Genomic DNA, 21698 nt, shown 5'->3' on the forward strand with positions numbered 1-21698 from the left:
CGCTTTAATTATTTATGATATTATTATCATAAATGACTAACGCAAAAGTTTTAAAGTCGGTTTGGTTTTAATAAGGGCCTACAATGGTTCCAAGTTGTAGGATGATTTCATTTTACTTCGTTTGACTTTGGTTTTGACTTTAGTTTCGTTGGTTGACTTTTCAAGTTGACTTGTTTTGAATGGTTTTGAAATTAGTCTTCCGCTGTGTGTCTTTGATGGTTGCCTTAACCGTTTTCACGGTGGCGATAATATCTTAGATATTCCTATTTAAATTTTTAAACAGGGCAAAACAGGTATTTTAAAAGAAAGGAATTTCTAGGGTGTTACATAAAAGTGCTAACATTATTAGAGTGAGTTGTTTTGGAAGAAGAAGGATTGTCGTTCTTCTTTCCTTTCCAGCCACTGTTGGAGTTATTGTTGGCAGCTTTTAACTTAGCCAGGTCGTCTTCAATTTTGATTCCAATGTCATAGACGGCCTTGAAGGTGTGGAGATTATTTTGATACTTGAGATGCTTGGAATATTTTTCTTGAAGGTTCTTGATGAACAACCTCACAGACTCTTTTTCACTTGGCACCTCAATCAACTTAGCTGAGGTTTCTCTCCATTTATTAAAGAAAGAGGTGAAGCCTTCATTCTCTTTGTGTTTGAGTATTTCAAGTTCCCTATGGTCAGTCTCAACCTGAATGTTGCACTTGTACCTATCAACGAAAGCGTTTGCTATGGACTCCCAAGTTGAGGTCTTTTCTTTCTCGAGAGAAAAGAACCATTGTTGGCAAACGGTCTCGAGAGATAGTGAGAACAGAGAGGGGAAAACTTTCTTATCGATACCCTTAATACTCATTATGGTTTTGAATGCTCTTAAATGAAAATAAGGGTTATCAGTTGCTCTGAATTTTGGGATGTCGTTGGCATTGAACTTCTGCGGAAGAAGATCTTTGTCCACCGAGACCCCTTGTGATGTAAGCCCTTGAAACTTGTAGTCGCTAGATAGCTTGCTTAGACTCTCTTGCATGAGGTCCATCTGTTGTTGCTTCACGGGATCATCGATCTTGAGTGCTAGGAGCTTCAGTGTCTCAGTCACGGTAACCAGTTGGTTCCTAAGCTCGTTGACTTCTTCTTGTGTTGCCACTATGGTCTTAGCTTTCCTCTTGCGAGCTATGGGTTTGTCAAAAAGTTGGACTTGTACGACGCGAAGAGGTTGTCTTTGATTAACCGTCCTTCCTTTCTTGACCACGCGCTGTAATTTAAACTATTTTGCGTTTTAATTACTTGACTCGAATCAACTTGACTTTACGGTTTATTTGAAGGAGGAAAAAGAAATAAAAAAAAAGGGTGCATATTTTTAGAGAACTATTTTTTTAAAATTGGAGGATTAATATCCGACTTACCCCCCTAAAAAAATGACAGAAAAAACGCGCACACAAGACCCTCTTAAACATGGTCAAAGTATGTGTATTGGTGTGTGCGTTGAGTGTGAGTGACATGCTTGGACTCTTGTGTAAGACCATGGGACTTAGTGCCTAAACTCGATTAACGACGCAAACAAGTACTATTAACAGCAAAACTTAACCGAATTAATTAGCAAACTGATTAGTTAGACACTAGGTGACGACTCGATCAATAATCCGAACTGTCGGCCAAGCGACAGAACTGGCGTCACACTGTGTAACTTGGCGCCAGACAACAGAGCTGTCGCCATGCGCCACACTCCACAATGTGGCGCTACAGCTCAGGCTTTGGCGCCAATATTGGAGCCTCAGTCTGGGACTGTTTTCGGTGTTATTAGTCAACTGGGGTATGCCTAAAGTCGTATTAGGTCAATTCCGATTAAAATATTAGACTTTATTGACTCAAATTAATTAATTAATTAATTAATTAGGCAAAGTTCTTTAAGTCATTAATTTATTTAATATCAACACAAGTCAAACAAACAGTTAAGAGAAACATAAAAATATACACAACAAATAATGCACAGTTAGTCAAGTACGCACAATATGATGCAATGAGTTCGCAACCTAACCATGGCTCTAGTTATCTAAAGTTCGGGATATGGTTTAGTCAAAGAGGGTCCATGCTTAATTGTCCAGATGCACCGCGCGGAAGCCTAACCGTGAAGGGTTGGCGCGAGTGGATGGGACACCGCGAGCTTTAGAAAAAACTCGCTTCCATGGTTTGGTGAATTCAACATCTCGGATGTACCCTTTGTTGCACGAAGCGTTCAATCGGGTAGATGGAGAATGAATTCCCAGAGGGTTATGTCCATATGTAGAACACATATGGGTTTCAGAAAAGTGAGAAAAAATGCAATCAGGAAGTAGGATCGAGCAAACAATACGAAAAACCGGTCGAAATTAGAACGCATATTTCTGGCTCGGTATTGGGGGAAGTTGGCGCCAGCAATCAGAGACTGGCGCCAGCTTTTAGCTATAACGCCTGGCGCCAATGGTGGCGTCTGGCGCTACGGTTAAAATGCTGGCGCCAATGCTCTGGCCCCTGGCGCTACTTCCCACATGCCTCAGCAGCTTTCTGTGCTCGATAAAATTTTCCAGTTTCGCGCAGTGTTATTTCGGTCCTAGTTGTGAAAGATATTTCTCAAATTTCCTACGTGTAAAATCCTATGTTTTTAACTCATTACGGATGGCCTTTCCAATGAGATCTTTTTTATGCATATGACAATAATGTTAATCAAAATAACGCACATGAAATACTTAGAACGTTTCGAGTCTCATCCACTCATTCTAAATCATTGCCGAAACAAATTCAGGAATTAAAATAGAAATCCTCCCCAGTGGAGTCGTCAAAAACTGTGGGGAATAAATTCAAGCGTTAATCCGTAGCTTGAACCCCACTGTGATCATACATTTAAGTACGGTGGCGTCCAAAAGGGAAGAAGATAGAGCAAAAGAGTCGCCAACAAGTTTTAGGAACTTGTAAACCGTTCACAGGGTGAAGGTTACACCCCTTAACGATCCAAGAGATCGTCAACTCCATAAGGTCTTGAACCAAATAAGGGTTCGGGGATGAAGGTACAAATTCAACCTAAAAGAGATTGAACCTGCCCTAATAATAGGCTTTTACTTTATTCTGATCGTATTCATGTGCGTTTTCTGACTAACATGCAATCAATAGGATTAACCCTAAACCTGTTTATCTATGTTGGTTGAATATAATGCACAAATAAACTATTATTGACGATCACTTGAAATTATAATCAAATTAAACCTAACAAGATTATTAATTATCTTATTAAGCGTGATTACAATTCCCTTTAAACATGCATAAAAGCGTGATCAAGCAATAAAAATAAATATAATCAAGCAACATAATAATAATGAATATCATCATCATAAAAATAAATTATAATTGAAATAATCATGATAATAATCATAAATAAAATAATCATCATATTAATAATAATAATTAAAATAATTATCATAAATAAAATAATCATCATCAAAATAATAATATTCATAATATTCATAATCATCATAAATTATAACAATTGTAATCATGTTCATGTTCATGTTAATATTAAAGCATAATAATAGCAAGATCCTAGGCATGATACTAACAAAATTAATAACAAATCCTAGCATGTCACTAAGCAATAAAAATCAAATATTTAACCCTAACATGATACTAGCAATCATAAATATTAGGAAGAACATAAAAGGCATCATAACAATCATATTTAATATTAAAATTACCCTAGACATGATACTAGGAATATCATAATAACAATATAAACATGGTGTCTACATCATAATATCAATAAATCAATAAAGTACTTACTTTGATGCCTCGTACCTCTTTCTAATAACAAAATACACACGTTAGTAACTTCAAGGAAAATAATAAACAAACAATCAAATTAAATAATTGAAATAGAGATTTGGGATCAAACCCTCAGAAATTAAAACCTTTTACGTCTAGGGCGAAGGCAACTTCGAATATGGCTAGTGTAGGGAATATTTCAAGCATTAACCCCTAGCTCGAACCCCACTGTGATCATACACTAAAGTACGGTGGCGTCCAAAAGGGAAGAAGATAGAGCAAAAGAGTCGCAAACAAGTTTTAGGAACTTGTAAACTGTTCACGAGGTGAAGGTTACACCTCTTAACGATCCAAGAGATCGTCAACTCCATAAGGTCTAGAACCAAATAAGGGTTCGGGGATGAAGGTACAAATCCAACCTAAAACAGATTGAACCTGCCCTAATAATAGGCCTCTACTTTATTCTAATCGTATTCATGTGCGCTTTCTGACTAACATGCAATCAATAGGATTAACCCTAAACCTGTTTATCTATGTTGGTTGAATATAATGCACAAATAAATCTATTATTGGCGATCACTTGATTTTATAATCACAATTAACCCTAAACAAGATTATTAACTATCTTATTAAGCGTGATTACAAATATTAATTCCCTTTAAACATGCAATAAAAGGCATGATCAAGCAATAACAATAAAATCAAGCAACATAATAATAATCAATAATAAATACAATCATGATCATGAAATTATAACAATAAAATAATCATCATAATAACAATCATATTAACCATAATAATAATCATGTTAGTCATAATAATAATAATTATAAAATTATAATCAAAATCAAAACAAATATAAAAATAATCATAAATCATGTTAAAGCATAATAAAAATAGCAAGATCCTAGGCATGATACTAACAAGATTAATAACAAATCCTAACATGTCACCAAGCAATAAAAATCAAATCTTTAACCCTAACATGATACTAACAATCATAAATATTAGGAAGAGAATAGGAAGCATCGCAGGAATCATAATAAGCATATTTGATATTATAACCTTTTCCCTAAACATGATACTAGGAATATCATAATAACAATTTAAACATGATTTCTACATCATAACATCAATTAATCAATTAAAGCACTTACTTTGATGCCTCGTACCTCTTTCTAATAACAAAATACACACGTTAGTAACTTCAAGGAAAATAATAAACAAAACAATTAAATTAAATAATTGAAAGAGAGATTTGGGACCAAACCCTTAGAAATTAAACCTTTCACGTCTAGGGCGAAGGCAACTTCGAATATGGCTATGTGTTTCTAGATCTTGTGAATGCGGAATTTTGTATGTAAAAAGCAAGTTTTGAGAAAGAAAGAGAGAGAGATGAATGAATTAAGAAAACTTGATGAGAATTGGTGAATGATTAAGAGTGAATTAGAGAATTAATGATTGCGAATGAAAACTGATTGTAGGTCCATCAAAACGGAGTTTTTAATACGTTATTTATAGAGAAATCAGCAAAAAAGAGAAAATATCAAAACAGAGCACTTGGCGCACGTAAAATGAGATTGGCGCACGCAAAACAGAGCTGGCGCGAGCACCAGCTAATTGGCACCAAGCGCCAATGGCTAGCACCAGGCGCCAGGCCTGGTTCCAGGCGCCAATGCCTAGAGTCAGGCGCCAGGCCTGTTTTTGACGTGTTTTCGAAAATCAGATAAGTTTGCCGTATTGGAGGATAAAATCGTATATTTTCCTCAAAAATGCTATTTGATTTTAATTAAAACTGTGAAAAGTCAACAAAAAGTCAATTTATCAATGCTAATTGAATTAGGAATGAAAAGAACCTTCTAGAAGACTAAAATCATTCCTAATTGCATTAGGAATGATAAATCATATTAGGCCCTCCCCTAGATCATTGGGCCGCATATAAGGCTCAAACCGGGCCCAGTTTAGCAATTTGGCCATAACTTCCTCAATATTCATCGGAATTGGGCTTATAATATATCGTTGGAAAGCTCTTTGCAATCCCCATCCAACTACACTACTATTGGACCCATATCATGGACCAACTAAACTGGATTGGCTGTTTTCTTAAAATAATTTTTCAAGAATAGAGAGAAGAGAAAAGAAATTAAAACTATTCGCAACACTAGACTTTCCACACTTTCACTTCATTCGATTATGATTCGACGCGAAAGGTATTCATCACTGGGTTTTGTTTTGGGGAGACACAAATGGGTGTCTACAGAAGCCCCCATTTTGACTGAGTTTGGAGAAACGTTAGTTTTGAAAACGAAAGTCAAAGTATCGATAGGGACGGAGAATGATTCAGAATGTTCTGCAATCCTAAACCATTCTTGTAACGTCGATACCTGCAAAACTAGCGTTAGTTAAACAGATAAAAGAGTTAAGAAACGCGTATCTTGCACCGTCGATCACACGTCTCTGAAGTAACCGATTTGCTGCTGTATTGTTGTTGTGTTTGTATTTTTGACGACCTCCTGCAAGCTAGAGAATGTCGCCTGAAGACTGCTACGCTTGTAACTGCCTCCAATTTCCGCTGTGATAGTCTTTTAAAAGATCACTGCTTGTTGATCCTTAATGCTACTTGAATTTTGCTGTTGATGCTTTTGGTGATGACAATCCTCTTTTCTTTGGGAATAGTTGCCAACACAACTCTTGTATGATGTATGACAATCCGATTTAGGGAAAGTTGTCAATGCTTCGTAACAATCCATCCTTGGAAATGTTGCTACGATCAAGCGACAATCCGTATCTCGGAAAATTTGCCAAAATCCAGTTTTGGGAAAAGTTGCCAATGCTTCGTAACAATCTGTCATAAGAATTTTGCTACGATCGACAATCCACATCTTGGAATATAACTCTTGAAAGCAATCCACCCTAGAAATTTGCCAATGCTATACGACAATCCTTTTAGGAAAATATTGCCACAATTGACAATCCGCGTCTTGGAACATTTGCAAAACAGAGTCGACCGACAATCCACTTCGGGAAAATTTGCCACTTGCTGAAGACAATCCACGTTGAGGAACTTTTGCCGAAATTTATGATGAGTAGAGACCTACGACAATTCTATGGGAAATTTTGCCATAGGGAAGTGGGTGTATGACAATCCAATCTCGGAAAACTTGCCAGCGATCTATGACTGTATGACAATCCGAACTTGGAAAAACTTGCCAAACAAAGAAGGAGCACGACAATCCACGCTTGGAAACTTTGCCAGAGATGACAATCCAATCTTGGAAAAATTGTCGTTGAAAAATATGCACGACAATCCATTTTTGGAAATATTGTCAGTTGGGGATGACAATCCAATTTTTGGAAAAATTGTCATTGAAGAAGATGCACGACAATCCATTTTTGGAAATATTGTCAGTTGGGGATGACAATCCAATTTTTGGAAAACTTTGTCGTTTAATAAGAATGCGCGACAATCCATATTTGGAAATATTGTCGTTTAATGGCTTGCTTTTGAACCGGTTGTAATGAGCCAATGTTTTAGGCGCTTAAGCTAAGTGAGACGATTTTTTGCCAGGTCAATCACTTACTACGATTGTAATCAAGCCGACTACTAATCATGTCAAATTGCTTATAGAGGCTAACTGGCGTACCAAGGAACCCGAAATTGTTGTATGAGGTCGAAATGAGGCTTTGAGCTCTGTCGTTACTGAAAAGATCTAGCGCCGGGCGCTGGAGTAGGGACTTCTCTGTTCTGCTGCACCTGTATTTATTTTAACTATAGAACTTTGACAATATTTTTAATTATCTTAGGGTTGACCTAAGGCTTAATGTTGATTGACTCAACTCATTGACTTGACACGACTCAAGGTATAAACTTGACTCGCTATGATTGACTGACTCGAGGTTGACTCGACTCAAAGTAAAATGACACGTGTGTTAGACTCAAATCAAAGTGATATGACACGACATGACTCAATGTGTACATGACTCGTGTGTGCATTGTAATGTGATCGTGCGACTCGAAAATGCAAAAGAGCAAAAATTTTCCGTCATTTCTGTGGAGGGTACCGACTATCTCCCGAAAAAGAAAGACGCGAAAAAGAATCGAAGTTTTGAAGGTGGATGTTGAATGAGCTTAGTCAATGTTGTTTGATACTATCTCTCAATGTGCAAGGATTAATCCATCCTAGGCTATCTCAATTGTTGACTCAATGATGAAAGTATTTGGGTAACTTAGGCACGGAGGCTAAGCACTTCATACTTTGTGATGCAATGATGATTGATGTTGATATGACAAGACATGCTTCAGTGATGTATTAAGATTTCATGACAAAGGGTTCCTAAGGGAAGTATTTGGTCATGTATTTGTGATGTGTGTGATAGTGACACTAAAGTTAGGCCACAAGAGCTAAGTGTGTGGAAAAATATATTGAAAAGAGTCAAATGGTGGTGACTCTTAGGCTAGGTAAGCTAATGATGTAGGGATCAAGCCCCCAATTCTAGCTCTAAGTGAAAAGGGATGAGCATAGGAAATCCCTTGATATGATCATGGTGTAAGTGTGTGAATGTGAATATGAATGCATTTTTATTACGGCCGCACCTCGATGTGAGGTTGCCTTTGTATCCGTTAGGAATCAGGCCGAACGTAGCTCTAGCCGAACCTCGCACAAGTGTGTATACACCTCAAAAAGGTCTTTTTAAGGGTTGTAACGTGATTAGGATAAAGGTTGAAGAAGAAGGGGATAAAGGCTCAAGACCCTAGATAAGCCCCCAAGGTGTGCAACCTCGCTTTTGAATCTTTATATTTTTATGCTTGAGTTTCTACTCTTTTTTTTTTAGCTCTCTTTTATCTTTTGCTTTAGCATCTAGTTTATTTTATAAGTTTGGGCAATCCCGATCATGCGGTCTATCACTCACTTGGCATTCATGTTTCTCAGGCATGGTACCGAGAACTCGATAAGAGACGCAATCTGAGACGTGTTCATATCAAAAATATTTTCATATGAAAGACATTGGAACACTTACCCTTTTGTACACTTTATTTATTTATTTTTTTTTTGCTTATGCTTATTTTTGCTATTTTAATCTTTTGAATCACTCAAGCTTTTGTTCTTTTTTAGGATTGCATAAGTTACACACCATCCCATCCCAAGGTTAGGTAGATGGAGGTTGAAAAAAGAAAGGTCTATCGTTAGACGAGCCTCAAAGTGGTTTATGAAGAAAGGATTGTATAATTGAAGGGTGAAAGGTGATATGATGTGGCTACAAGAGGTGCCTCAAATCATTGGTATACCTTGTGCTTAATTCGACATGGATTTTTTTTTTTTTTTGCAATGAAATGATCATATGTAAGGAAATAAATGCTCATTTTATTAAAAAGGGAAAAGGAAAAAAACTACAAAATTAATCTAAAGGAAAAGAAAAGGTGCCTATGCTAGACTTATTGGGGAAAGGAAAAAATGAAAAAGAAATAGAAAAAGAGGTCATGAAATTTTGTCGTTGAAGCTCGCCTCTGTCCTGTGTTGTTTGCTCCGACATCATCCAGTCTTCTCGCTAGCTAGAGGCAATGGGATCTTATTTGCCTCTATGAGATCTTGAATGAGGTTTTGAAACCTGTAGCATTCATCAGTAGTATGACCGCGTCCTCGATGGTACTTGCAATAAGAGTTGGGATTCCATCTCGAAGATTGATTTTCTGGCGTTGGATCCTCGGTAGGGCCAATAGGTTTGATTAATCCTCGATCATAGAGACGATCGAAAGCAGCATCGTAGGTCATTCCAATGGGTGTGAACTCTCGCCTTGGTTTCCTTTTAGATCCTTGATTGTCCATGGCTAAGACTCCATTATGGGCAAAGGTACTAACATTATTACTAGAGTGGGCGTTTTCGGAAGAAGAAGGTTTGTCGTTCTTCTTTCCTTTCCAGCCACCGTGGTTACTATTGTTAGTAGCTTTTTGCTTTGCGAGGTCATCTTCGATTTCAATTCCGATGTCATAAACGGCCTTCAAAGTATTCAGATTGTGTTGATATTTTAAATGCTTTGAATACTTTTCTTAGAGATTCTTGATAAACATCCTCACAGACTCCTTTTCGGTGGGGACCTCAATCATCTTGGCGGAAGTTTCTCTCCATTTATTAAAGAAAGAAGTAAAGCCTTCATTCTCTTTTTGTCTTAGCATCTCAAGTTGTCTATGGTCGGTTTCAACTTGGATATTGCACTTGTACCTATCAACGAAAGCGTTTACTATCGATTCCCAAGTAGAGGTTTTCTTCTTGTTAAGGGAGAAGAACCATTGTTGGCAAACGGTTTCAAGAGATAGTGGGAACAGAGAGGGGAAAACCTTCTTATCGATACCCTTAATGTTCATTATGGTTTTGAAAGCTCTTAGATGGAAGTAAGGGTTATCTATTGCCTTGAATTTTGGGATGTCAGCGGCGTTAAACTTATGTGGAAGAAGTTCCTTGTCTATCAAGACCCCTTGTGAACTCATGCCCTGAAATTTATAGTCGCTAGATAGCTTGCTTAGACTCTCTTGCATGAGGTTCATTTGTTGTTGTTTCACAGGGTCATCAATCTTGAGTGTGAGTAGCTTCAGTGTCTCAGTCACAGTAACCAATTGATTCCTAAGCTCATTGACTTCTTCTTGACTTGCCATTATCCTTTTAGCCTTCCTCTTTTGACGAATTGATTTATCAAAAAGTGAGACTTGAATAAAGAGGTTGTCCTTGATTAATCGCCCTTCTCTCCTCGACCAAGTACTGTGGAAAAGGAATTTGGGGATATTCATTGTTAATTATTTGACTCAAACTTTATTCAACATGAAATAGATGGAGGAAGTGAAGAAAGGTTGGAATAGAATGTGAAGGAAGATTTAGATGGAGGGATATGAAGAATTAGGAATAGAATGTACCCCCAACTCAAATGACGGAAAAGACCGACTCATGCATGAACCTAGGACATGGTCATGGTGACATAAACTCGAAGTGTGTGTTAAGACTAGTGAGTGTAGGTGATATGTTAAGACTCGTGTTATGACCATGTGGCTAGACTATATGACTAGACTCGATTAAAGACCAAGTTAAGACCTCACGTATATGCATTAAACTGAACAGACTGCGGTATTTTAGTCATAACTTTTTATCTGTGATAGTTTGTACGACTCGTAGTTCTTAGTTTGTACGACTCGTAGTTCTTTCTTGATTTGTACGACTCGTAGTTCTTTCTAGAACTCCAGCTATGACCAAAACAAGTTGACGTTTGTACAGTATACGGGAATAAAAATCCGGGTTGACTTAAAGGAACTATGACTCGATTTTATATTTATTTATTAGCTCAAATTAATTAATTAAACAAAGTCCTTTAGTCATTAATTATTTTATTTAGTCTTAACACAAGTCAAACAAACGGTTAACAAAACGTAGAATATATGCACAACAAATAATGCACAATTAGTCAAGTAGGCACAATATGATGCAATGAGTTCGCAACCTAACCATGGCTCTAGTTCTCTAAAGTTCGGGATATGGTTTAGTTAAAGAGGGTCCATGGTTAATTGTCCGAATGCACCGCGCGGAAGTCTAACCGTGAAGGGTTGGCGCGAGTGGATGGGACACCGCGAGCTTTAGAAAAAACTCGCTTCCATGGTTTGGTGAATTCAACATCTCGGATGTACCCTTTGTTGCACGGAGCGTTCAATCGGGTAGATGGAGCATGAATTCCTAGAGGGTTATGTCCATATGTAGAACACATATGGGTTTCAGAAAAGTGAGAAAAAATTCAATCAGGAAGTAGGATCGAGCAAACAATACAAAAAACCGGTCAAAATTAGAACGCATATTTCTGGCTCGGTATTGGGGGAAATTGGCGCCAGCAATCAGAGACTGGCGCCAGCTTTTAATTGTAGCGCCTGGCGCCAATATAGGCGTCTGGCGCTACGACTAAAATGCTGGCGCCAAGCTCTGGCCCCTGACGCTACTTCCCACATGCCTCAACAGCTTTCTGTGCTCGATAAAATTTTCCAGTTTCGCGCGGTGTTATTTCGCTCCTAGTTGTGAAAGATATTTCTCAAATTTCCTACGTGTAAAATCCTATGTTTTTAACTCATTACGGATGGTCATTCCAATGAGATCTTTTTTATGCATATGACAATAATGTTAATAATCAAAATTACGTACATGAAATACTTAGAACGTTTCTAGTCTCATCCACTCATTCTAAATCATTGCCGAAACAAATTCAGGAATTAAAATTGAAATCCTCCCCATTGGAGTCGCCAAAAACTGTGGGGAATAATTTCAACCGTTAATCCCCTAGCTCAAACCCCACTATGATCATACACTAAAGTACGGTGGCGTCCGAAAGGGAAGAAGATAGAGCGAAAGAGTCGCCAACAAGTTTTAGGAACTTGTAAACCGTTCACGAGGTGAAGGTTACACCCCTTAACGATCGTCCTCTCCGGCAGGTTACTATTGTTTATTGTGATAATGTTAGTGCAATCTATTTATCTCACAATCCTGTAGAGCACCAACGCACCAAACATGTCGAAATGGACATACATTTCGTTCAGGAAAAGGTGGCGTTGGGGCATGTACGGGTATTACACGTTCCCTCTCGGTACCTGATGTGTCCATTTTATATAGTATTTTACCCCCGTCCCTTGGTCATAATTAGTAGTGTTTTTGGCTCTTTAGGGACACTTTTATTACTAATATGTGTTTTCTAGTGTTTTCGTAGTCTTGGTTGAGTTTTGCAGGGAATTGCACCTTTGGAGCATTTTTCTCGGAATTTTTATGAAGCAACTACGAGCATTGGAGGAGCACGACCGTCGTTGAAGCCCAAGGCCGGCTAGAGCCATCGAGCCGGTGATTAAGGGCTCGATATTTGGAATACCGAGGTTTGGACCGAGTATTCAAGACCCGACGAGGAGATCCGGATTGGGCCGAAGAAATAAGCCCAATCGGAAGTCCAAAGCCTCGAGGAGCCACAAGGGCCCGATCGGGCAAGCTAAGCTCGATCGGGCAAGATGCGTGCAGGTGTGTGGCCCAAGGCACGCCCGATCGTGTGAGGTTTAGCACGATCGGGCGGTGCTGCTGAGAAGAGTGTGCTAGCAAAAAGGCAGGCCCGATCGGGCGGCCTCTAGCCCGATCGGGCGCGTGTTTCTGGGAAAGATCTTTTGACGAGCAATTAGTTTCTAATTAGGAGTAGTTTTTAGTTTTGTTTTAAGTACGTTTTTAGGACGCTTAATCTCTTCTTCTTCACTTATCTCTTTCTCTTAGACTTTCTCTCTCTACTTAGTTTTCTCTCTCTTAAACTCTCTCTAAACCTTTGTTCCTAATTCTTTCTTTTAATTCCAGATTTATTTTGGTAACGATTTCTCTTCCTTTAATCTTATTTATTTTATTCCTTTAATCATGTCTTATTTTATTACCTTGATTAGTTTAGTTTTTAATATGTGTGAGTAGTTTAATTTCTAGGGTTTATGGGGATCCATAAATAATATGAAGGGGTAATTTATTGTTGTTGATTATCAACGCTAGATTAATTTCCTATTGATTGGATTAATGCTCTGTGACTAGATTAGGCCTATCTTTTATGCATGAGTTTGACAATATTGATTCGAGAATCGAGAGATGAGAATTAATGTTTAGGTCTAGTTTCAATAGGCAAGTTAATTTATAAATGGTTAAGTCAAGATTCGAGAGATGAGATTTAATACCAATAAATTAATTGTGTAATTGTAATAAGTAGAGAGAGCCCTTTACAATCTGGTTAATTGATGCATTGATGATTGACTATTATTGATTATTGGTATTGCATGATAATTTCTTATTGGATTGTTTTAATGTTTTACAATTGCGGCTTGTAAAAGTATAGCAATATTAAATTGATGAATCGATCAGATGTTAATTTGATATTAAAGGCTATTTTCAATAAGAACTTAGATCTAGTAAATTGCGAGAGCCTGTTAGATCTATGTTGATTAATAAATTGCGAGAGCCTGTTAATCATATTATCTATGCCATGTCAATGATTTATTACCCTGTTTTACCCTGGAGTATTATTTATTGGTGAACCTATGCCCTAGATCCCTTTATATATTGTTCTCTTCCTACTCTTATTCTTTGTAGTTTAGTTTCTTGCTTAATTATAAATATTGGTTACTTAAATAATTTAGATTATAATAATTAATTAGTAGTAAAAAGACTAGTTTCCCTGTGGAGATCGACCCTACTTCCCTATCTACCTTAGTTAGTGATTTAGGTAATTATTTTTTATTAGGGGATACGACTTTACCCTGTCAAAATTTGGCGCCGTTGCCGGGGAAACGGTTTTATTTTTATTTCTGATTGTTTTTGTAGTCTAGATTATTTCTCTTTTGTCTCAGAGAGCGTTAGTTCTCTGAGACAAATCTCATATTTGCTTCTAGTTTTTGTTTATGCCCAGGTGTTCCAGATCAGGTTACATCCCTTTCGATCCTGAGATCGAACGTTCCTTCCATAGACAGAAAAACTTCTACAAGCAAATCCTGGCGGATTCTGGTGATAATAACAATAATCACCGCGATCCTCCAACTGATTCCAGCAATTCAGAGACATCATCAGACACAGAATCAGAGATGGCGGCTCCAAAGAAGCTTAGTGATTATTCACAACCAAAGCTTACGGATTTTCCACCTCTCACCCCTACTCCGGCTCTTGATGGGGTTCAATTTGAGATCAAGCCCTAATTTATAACGATGATAGAGAGGAAGCAATTCAGTGGAGCAAAGGGTGAAGACCCGAATCTTCACATTGCCGACTATTGTCAATATTGCAACACCATCAGGCAAGCCGGGGTAACTCAAGACCAAATCAGGGAGATTCTCTTTCCCTTCTCTTTAACTGGAAAAGCTAAATTATGGTTTAATGGCTTAAATAGAACTACACTTGGTATAACTGACTGGGAAACTCTTGTTTTGAATTTCTATAACAAGTATTATCCTGCAGAGAGAACAGCAGTACTACGGAGTGCGATTCAGAACTTCGCCCTAGAAGCCGATGAGTCTTTATATGAGGCTTGTGAGAGGTTTAAGGACTTAGAAAGAGAATGCCCTCACCATAATTTAGCACAATGGCAGTTAATCCAAGCCTTCTATAACGGCATTGGAAATTCTTCTAGAATAATTTTAGACTCTGCAGCTAGTGGGAGATTCATGAACCTTAATGTTGATGATGCAGGTCAGGTTATTAAAGACATGGCGATACACAATTCCCAATATGGGAATCCCAGAGGATTTGCTAACAAGGGGAAACATAGTGTTGACTCTGTATCCTTTTGCAAGCTCAACTGACCTCTATTTGCCAAAAATTAGATAATTTGAGCACTGCTAATGTAGCCAATGTTTCTGCGATTAATAATAATTCTAATGAGGCTTTCTGTGAAAATTGTGGTATTGTAGGTCATTGGGAGCAGGATTGCAGGAGTTTTGTGGAGCAAGTTAATGCCTTCCAAGCTTATAGGCAGAATAACCCATACTCCAACACTTACAATCCTGGGTATCGAAATCATCCATACCTTTCCTACCGGAGCACTAATGTTCAAAATCCACCACCACAAGAACCACATGTGCCACAGCAACAGCAGCAGAAATATTATCACCCCAATGCTAGTCAGAAAAATCAACCACAACAACCCCCCTCATCTTCCGACCCTTCTTTGGGGGAAATTAGAGCAATGCTGGTCAATATGCAAAAGCACATGGAGAGCAGGGATGCGACAATTGATCAAATTCTAGCGCATAATAAAATTGTAGATAATCAAATTGCGCAACTCTCCGCTACTCTACAAGCACGCCAACAGGGAGCCCTGCCGGCACAGCCGACTAGGCCTACGGATCAAGCATTTGCAATTACTCTAAGGATTGGTTCAAACTATGAAGGGCCCTCTATGCCCAGAGTTGATGAACCTATTTTATTAAATAATGCTAATCTTGATTCCATTAAATCAAACAATGTAGTTGATAGCCCTGCAGGGCTAAAGGATAATACTAACATATCTAATTCTACATTTCAGGGTACAACTCCAGAGAAGGTGGCTACTCCAGATAAGAATAAGAATGCTCAAAAGCCAATCATCAAACTTCCTTTCCCCAATCGTCAATTGAAGACAAACTTGGATAAGCAGTTTGGTAAGTTCCTGGAGGTGGTTAAATATTTGAAGGTAACAGTTCCCTTTACTGAATTGATCACACAAATCCCCTCATATGCAAAATTTATGAAAGAAATTTTGACGAGAAAAAGGTCTATTAGTGAGGTAGAGACAGTAGCTTTCACTGCAGAGTGTAGTGCCGTACTTCAAAATAAGTCTCCACCTAAATTAAAAGATCCGGGTAGTTTTTCTATCCCTTGTCATATTGGTAATCTCTTGATTGATAATGCATTATGTGATTTGGGTGCTAGTGTTAGCGTCATGCCATTATCTGTGTGTTTTAAGTTGAATATGGGTAAATTAAAAGCTACCAATATAACTCTGCAAATGGCCGACCGTTCTTTCAAATACCCCCTAGGTGTTTTAGAGGACGTCCCCGTTAGAGTAGGTAAATTTTATATACCTGTAGATTTTGTTGTTCTTGATATGGCTGACGATATGCAAACCCCAATTATTTTGGGTAGACCATTCCTTAACACTGCAGGAGCAGTCATAGATTTAAGAAGTGGTAAGTTAACACTATCAGTAGGGGACGATAAAGTGGTTTTTAATCTGAATAATGCCCCCAAAAGTTCCATGACTGAGGAGAAATGTTTCAGTGTTAATGTGGTTGTAAATTATTCTAACAAGCCCCAAGCTCTTGAAAAAGATCCCTTGGAGGCGGTATCTTGTGTTGCATCCTTTTCAGATGAGATAGACAAATGGCAGAAGGAAGTCGATGCAATAGAAAGAACACTCTACAATGTTGGCCTTGGTTTCGAGGATGAACAAGTGGAACCGATCGAGCAAGTTGTGCGAATCGAGCCTACGGTAAGTGTTCCGCCAGATCGAGTTGCAAGAGTTGAACGCAATAACAATTTGAAGCAACATTCGATCGAAGAAGGGTTTTTAGTGCGTAGCATTGAAGATCCCCCAGTCCATGTCAAGGAAGATCCGCCAGATAAGGCGACTTGGCGCCCCACAGGTTATGTCAGGAAGCCGCATCGCAGCCTAAACATCGCTAGACCGGGTGAGAAACCACCCGATCAAGCGTTAGGTAAAGGGTCCTAGGAATTGTACTTGGTAAGAAGGTCGTGCGGGACCTATATAAACCAGCGCTTTGCGGGAGGCAACCCGTATTTCATGCTTTCTAGATTAGTTTTCCTTTTCTCTTACTTTATTTTTATTTTAGAGAGGTGAGGAGAGTGATATTTTACCATTTTTAAGTGTTGTTATACAGGTATGAATTTGACAGGTAAAAAGACTTAAAAAAATTTGAAGAAGAAAAGAAATCAGAGAAACTCCAGGGCTTGGTACGGGCCCGATCGGGCGAGGCTCGCCCGATCGGGCGCGCAAGTGAGGCAAAAATCGGAGAAAAATTCGCCCGATCAGCCGAATCTGCCCGATCGGGCGCGAGAGGAGACTTGGAAACAAGTTCTCTTTTCGCCCGATCGGGCGCAAATCGAGTGAGAAGAAAATAAATATCGGGCGAAGCTCGCCCGATCGGGTGAGCAAAGGGCGAAAATTATGTTCGCGTTCGCGCCCGATCGGGCGGAGCTCGCCTGATCGGGCGCGCAACTTGCATTCTGGAAATTTCCCCATTCGCCCGATCGGGCGCGCCTACAGCCCGTCCCCCCTTTATTTTCTTTTCTCTTCTTTCTTTCCTCACTTTCTCCTTATTTCATCTTTTTCATTTCACTTTCTCTCTCTAAAACCTCCATTTTCAAACCTTCAACTCACACTTCATCTCAAGATCTCCTCCAATTCTTCCATCCAAACTTAAAAATTCTTACATTTTCCAACTCCTCTCATCTTCCTCTACAATCTACACTAAATTTTCAACACTTTCTCTCAATTTCTTCTCAAACCCTAAGAGAGAGAAAGCTTCAATTCCTACTATTTTCACATTAAAATGGCTTTCAAGAGGTCTAGAACTGTTAGGGGTGAAGGATCGAGGCAACAAGCACCTAGCATTGACCCGGAGCTGCAAATTCCGGGGTGGGAGAGGGTGGTCATCACCACCCAAGAGCAAAGGCAAAGGATGCTCAACCTCATCACACGGCAGGTAATTCCTACCTGTTTTATTCATCATCCTACGCTTTCTAGACTAGGAATTGATAAACATGTTGAGAAATTGTTCAAAGGAATTGGCATGAGTGGTTTGTTCCAATTACATTATGATACATATGATTATTTGACTTTAGAATTCATTTCTAGTTTTAATGTCATAAAATCAAATGTTGTAATCTCTCATGTTCAATTTCGATTGTTTAATAATGATATTAGATTGTCCTTGAAAGATTTTGGAAAATTGTTTGAATTGAAAGCCGATAGAACAATTGAACCACCCCAAGACAACATTACTTTTGTCTACCGAGCTCTAACAGGGAATCCTAGCTTGAACCTCCAACATGCCAAGGGCACTTGGATTCAACATTCCGTGCCAAAACTTTGGCAACGGTTTGTTGGCCTCACCATCTTTGGGAGGCATGAACCGGCTAATGTGAGGAGAGATGAACTAGAACTATTAGGATCATACATGATTCCTAAGAGTGACAAGCTTAACATAGTTCATAGGATGGCCCAACACTTTCAGAGGGTGGCCAATGCGGCCGAATCGGGTAGGTCTAGGGTCCCAATTTACTTTGGTGGGTTAGTAACCCACATTGCGGTCAAATACCTTAGTTGGACCCCTAGCGATGATGGTAAGGTAGCCGAACCAACCTTAATGGACGCACCCTACTTAGGAGGCCTTAATTGGATAAATGTGATAGGGGGTGAGACTTGGTGGGTGATTCATAGGGAGTCGGGTAGGAAAGACAACGCTTTCACCTTGCCTAACCCGGCCTTGACCAAATTTGAGAAGGGTCTTCCCTCTTATACCTTTGAATTAGGAGACCAAGGGGAGGCCCAAGCACACCACCAAGCACCTCCCTCACCACCACAACATTTCCACCAACCATCACCCCAACACTACACACATAACATTCCCACTTCCTCAACCAACTACAACATCGACCCTAACGCTCCATATGACTTTTCGGCTTTTAGAAGCCAATTGGATCGGATAGAGAGTGGGCAAGGGAGGATGGAGGGTATGGTTAGGAATTTGGACACTAGGGTAGGAGCCCTAGATGCTAGGGTTGGGGTTGTGGAGAGGAACCTAGGGCGGGGTTTATACCCCATGTATGATGATTATGCCCGTCGGGGGGCTATTCCCCCCGAATCACTTGTCCCCGATTGGTTCCAATACCCCCAAGGGGGATACACGGACCCAAGTGCCTACGGTACCTATGTGGACTATTCATCGGTCCATGGATATGGGACCGATGCTCCTTTTGGTGGGCTTGGGGGGAATGTAGACCCTAACTATTTTGCAGGTGGTTCGGGTTATGGAGGTGGTGGTTCGAGCCATGGAGGGGCTGGTTCTAGCCATGGTGGTGGTGGCTATTCGAGGATGGATGAGAATGAGGAGTAGGTTACACCCCCAAGTCAATGAGGGCATTGCTTGATTTGGCTTGGGGGGGTAATCTTTCGCTTGGTAACTCTCTTTCCTTTCTCTCTATTTACTTGCTTTCTAGTGTAGTTTTCATTTGCTTTCTAATTTAGTTTTATTGCTTTCCTTATATGAAAAATACAAAAAAATTGAAAAAATCAAAAATACGTTCCAATGAATTGTAAATCATGCTTCCCTGTGCCCCATACTTGAGAAAATTTGTTTTGATTCTTGCTATTTGATGATGAATATTGTGGATTAGTTGATCATGATATGATGTTTGATTGCCTTGAAACCTTAACTTGCGTCAATTTCGTCCAACTACTTGTGAATATAGTGCTTGACTAGTTGATTTGGTTAGGAAATGTGTGATAGTTCCATAATTCCTGGTATGTCAATGAATTTGAGTATTGATCTACAACTATGAGTAGTGTTTCATGACTTATTATTATGCACATGAGGAGGACGAAGGCGTTCATTCTTTTAGGTAGCCTTCAGAGTATTAGATACATTTATTCCGTTCTTGTTACCCATGTTGTTTCTTGTGCCCTTTTATTGTTTATTTAGCCACATTACAAGCCTACATGAGCCCCATTGGTTACTAGTCCCAAGCTTGGCTTGGGGGAGCTATTAGTTGGTGAGGTGAGGGAGTTGTGGTGTGCATATTATTTGCACAATGTGGGAATAAAAGAAGAGTTATTGTTCTTTGATTTTTGATTGGAAAATATTGATATTGTGTTTCAAAGTTGAATTTTCCAACATGAGTTAAAAAGAAAATAAAGAGCAAAAGAAAAAATTTATTAATGCTCAATTGTTCTATTTGAAGGTTGTTCAAGGAAAAAGAAAAAAAAAGAAGAAGAAAAAAATTCGAGTAGAAAAAAAGAATGAGTTCAAAGTTTGTTTTTCACTCAAAGTTCCATATTATCATATCTTATGAGTGAAATTGTAAGTGTTGGGATTGTTTATATTGTTTGGAGTATATTTGGTGGATTGTTGTTTGGAGTTGATTATGTTGGAGATGTGTATGATCATTATTTTTTATCATGGGTTTTATTAGGATATGGCTCCTTTAAGCGTAGCTTTTCTCTCACATAATCCCAAATTTATCCTACCTTTACCCTAGCCTTACATTACAAGCTTAAAAGACCTTCCGACCTTGTGCATAGAAGTTTTGTAAATGTGAAAGTGTTGTTTATCAATGCAAGTTATGACTTGGCATATTTCGAGTCAACTAGTAGGATGAGCGTTCAATGTTTTTGTACACACGAGAGTGTGAGTTGGGAGGGCATTGTTCACATTAAAGGGGTTGGGATGGAGAGCGATCGAGTACATTCTTTACTCGCCACATAAATGAGAGTCGAGTGTGTGAGCACTAGTCTTGAATTCTATATGCTCTTGTGGTTTGCTCTACTTGACAATTGTTGGGGAGGAAGGGTGATTAGATGAATAAGATTGATTGATGTTGAAGCATGTTCATTAATTTTACCTTGAATCGTTGGTGGTTGATTTGATTATTGGGGTGAAGTATGTTTTATATGTTCATTGATGAGCTCTTTGCTTAGGGACAAGCAAAGGTTGGGCTTGGGGGAGTTTGATGTGTCCATTTTATATAGTATTTTACCCCCGTCCCTTGGTCATAATTAGTAGTGTTTTTGGCTCTTTAGGGCCACTTTTATTACTAATATGTGTTTTCTAGTGTTTTCGTAGTCTTGGTTGAGTTTTGCAGGGAATTGCACCTTTGGAGCATTTTTCTCGGGATTTTTATGAAGCAACTACGAGCATTGGAAGAGCACGACCGTCGTTGAAGCCCAAGGCCTGATAGAGCCATCGAGCCGGTGATTAAGGGCTCGATATTTGGAATACCGAGGTTTAGACCGAGTATTCAAGACCCGACGAGGAGATCCGGATTGGGCCGAAGAAATAAGCCCAATCGGAAGTCCAAAGCCTCGAGGAGCCACAAGGGCCCGATCGGGCAAGCTAAGCTCGATCGGGCAAGATGCGTGCTGGTGTGTGGCCCAAGGCGCGCCCGATCGTGCGAGGTTTAGCACGATCAAGCGGTGCTGCTGAGAAGAGTGTGCTAGCAAAAAGGCGGGCCCGATCGGGCGGCCTCTAGCCCGATCGGGCGCGTGTTTCTGGGAAAGATCTTTTGACGAGCAATTAGTTTCTAATTAGGAGTAGTTTTTAGTTTTGTTTTAAGTACGTTTTTAGGACGCTTAATCTCTTCTTCTTCACTTATCTCTTTCTCTTAGACTTTCTCTCTCTACTTA

General features: G+C 39.1%; 1 protein-coding gene and 1 non-coding gene across 2 annotated transcripts in view; one reads left to right on the plus strand and one right to left on the minus strand.

Moving 5' to 3' along the window:
• LOC145635022 (GDSL esterase/lipase At4g18970-like) overlaps window positions 1-21698 on the plus strand; it is a 62737-nt gene that overhangs the window by 34008 nt on the left and 7031 nt on the right. The window lies entirely within an intron of this gene.
• Window positions 14767-14873, minus strand: LOC145637662 (small nucleolar RNA R71). Its single transcript, XR_014114406.1, has one exon. It is a non-coding gene; the product is annotated as a small nucleolar RNA R71 (small nucleolar RNA).

This window comes from Chenopodium album, chromosome 6 (genome assembly GCF_948465745.1).
Source record: "Chenopodium album chromosome 6, dcCheAlbu1.1, whole genome shotgun sequence".
Taxonomy (NCBI): Eukaryota; Viridiplantae; Streptophyta; class Magnoliopsida; order Caryophyllales; family Amaranthaceae; genus Chenopodium; species Chenopodium album.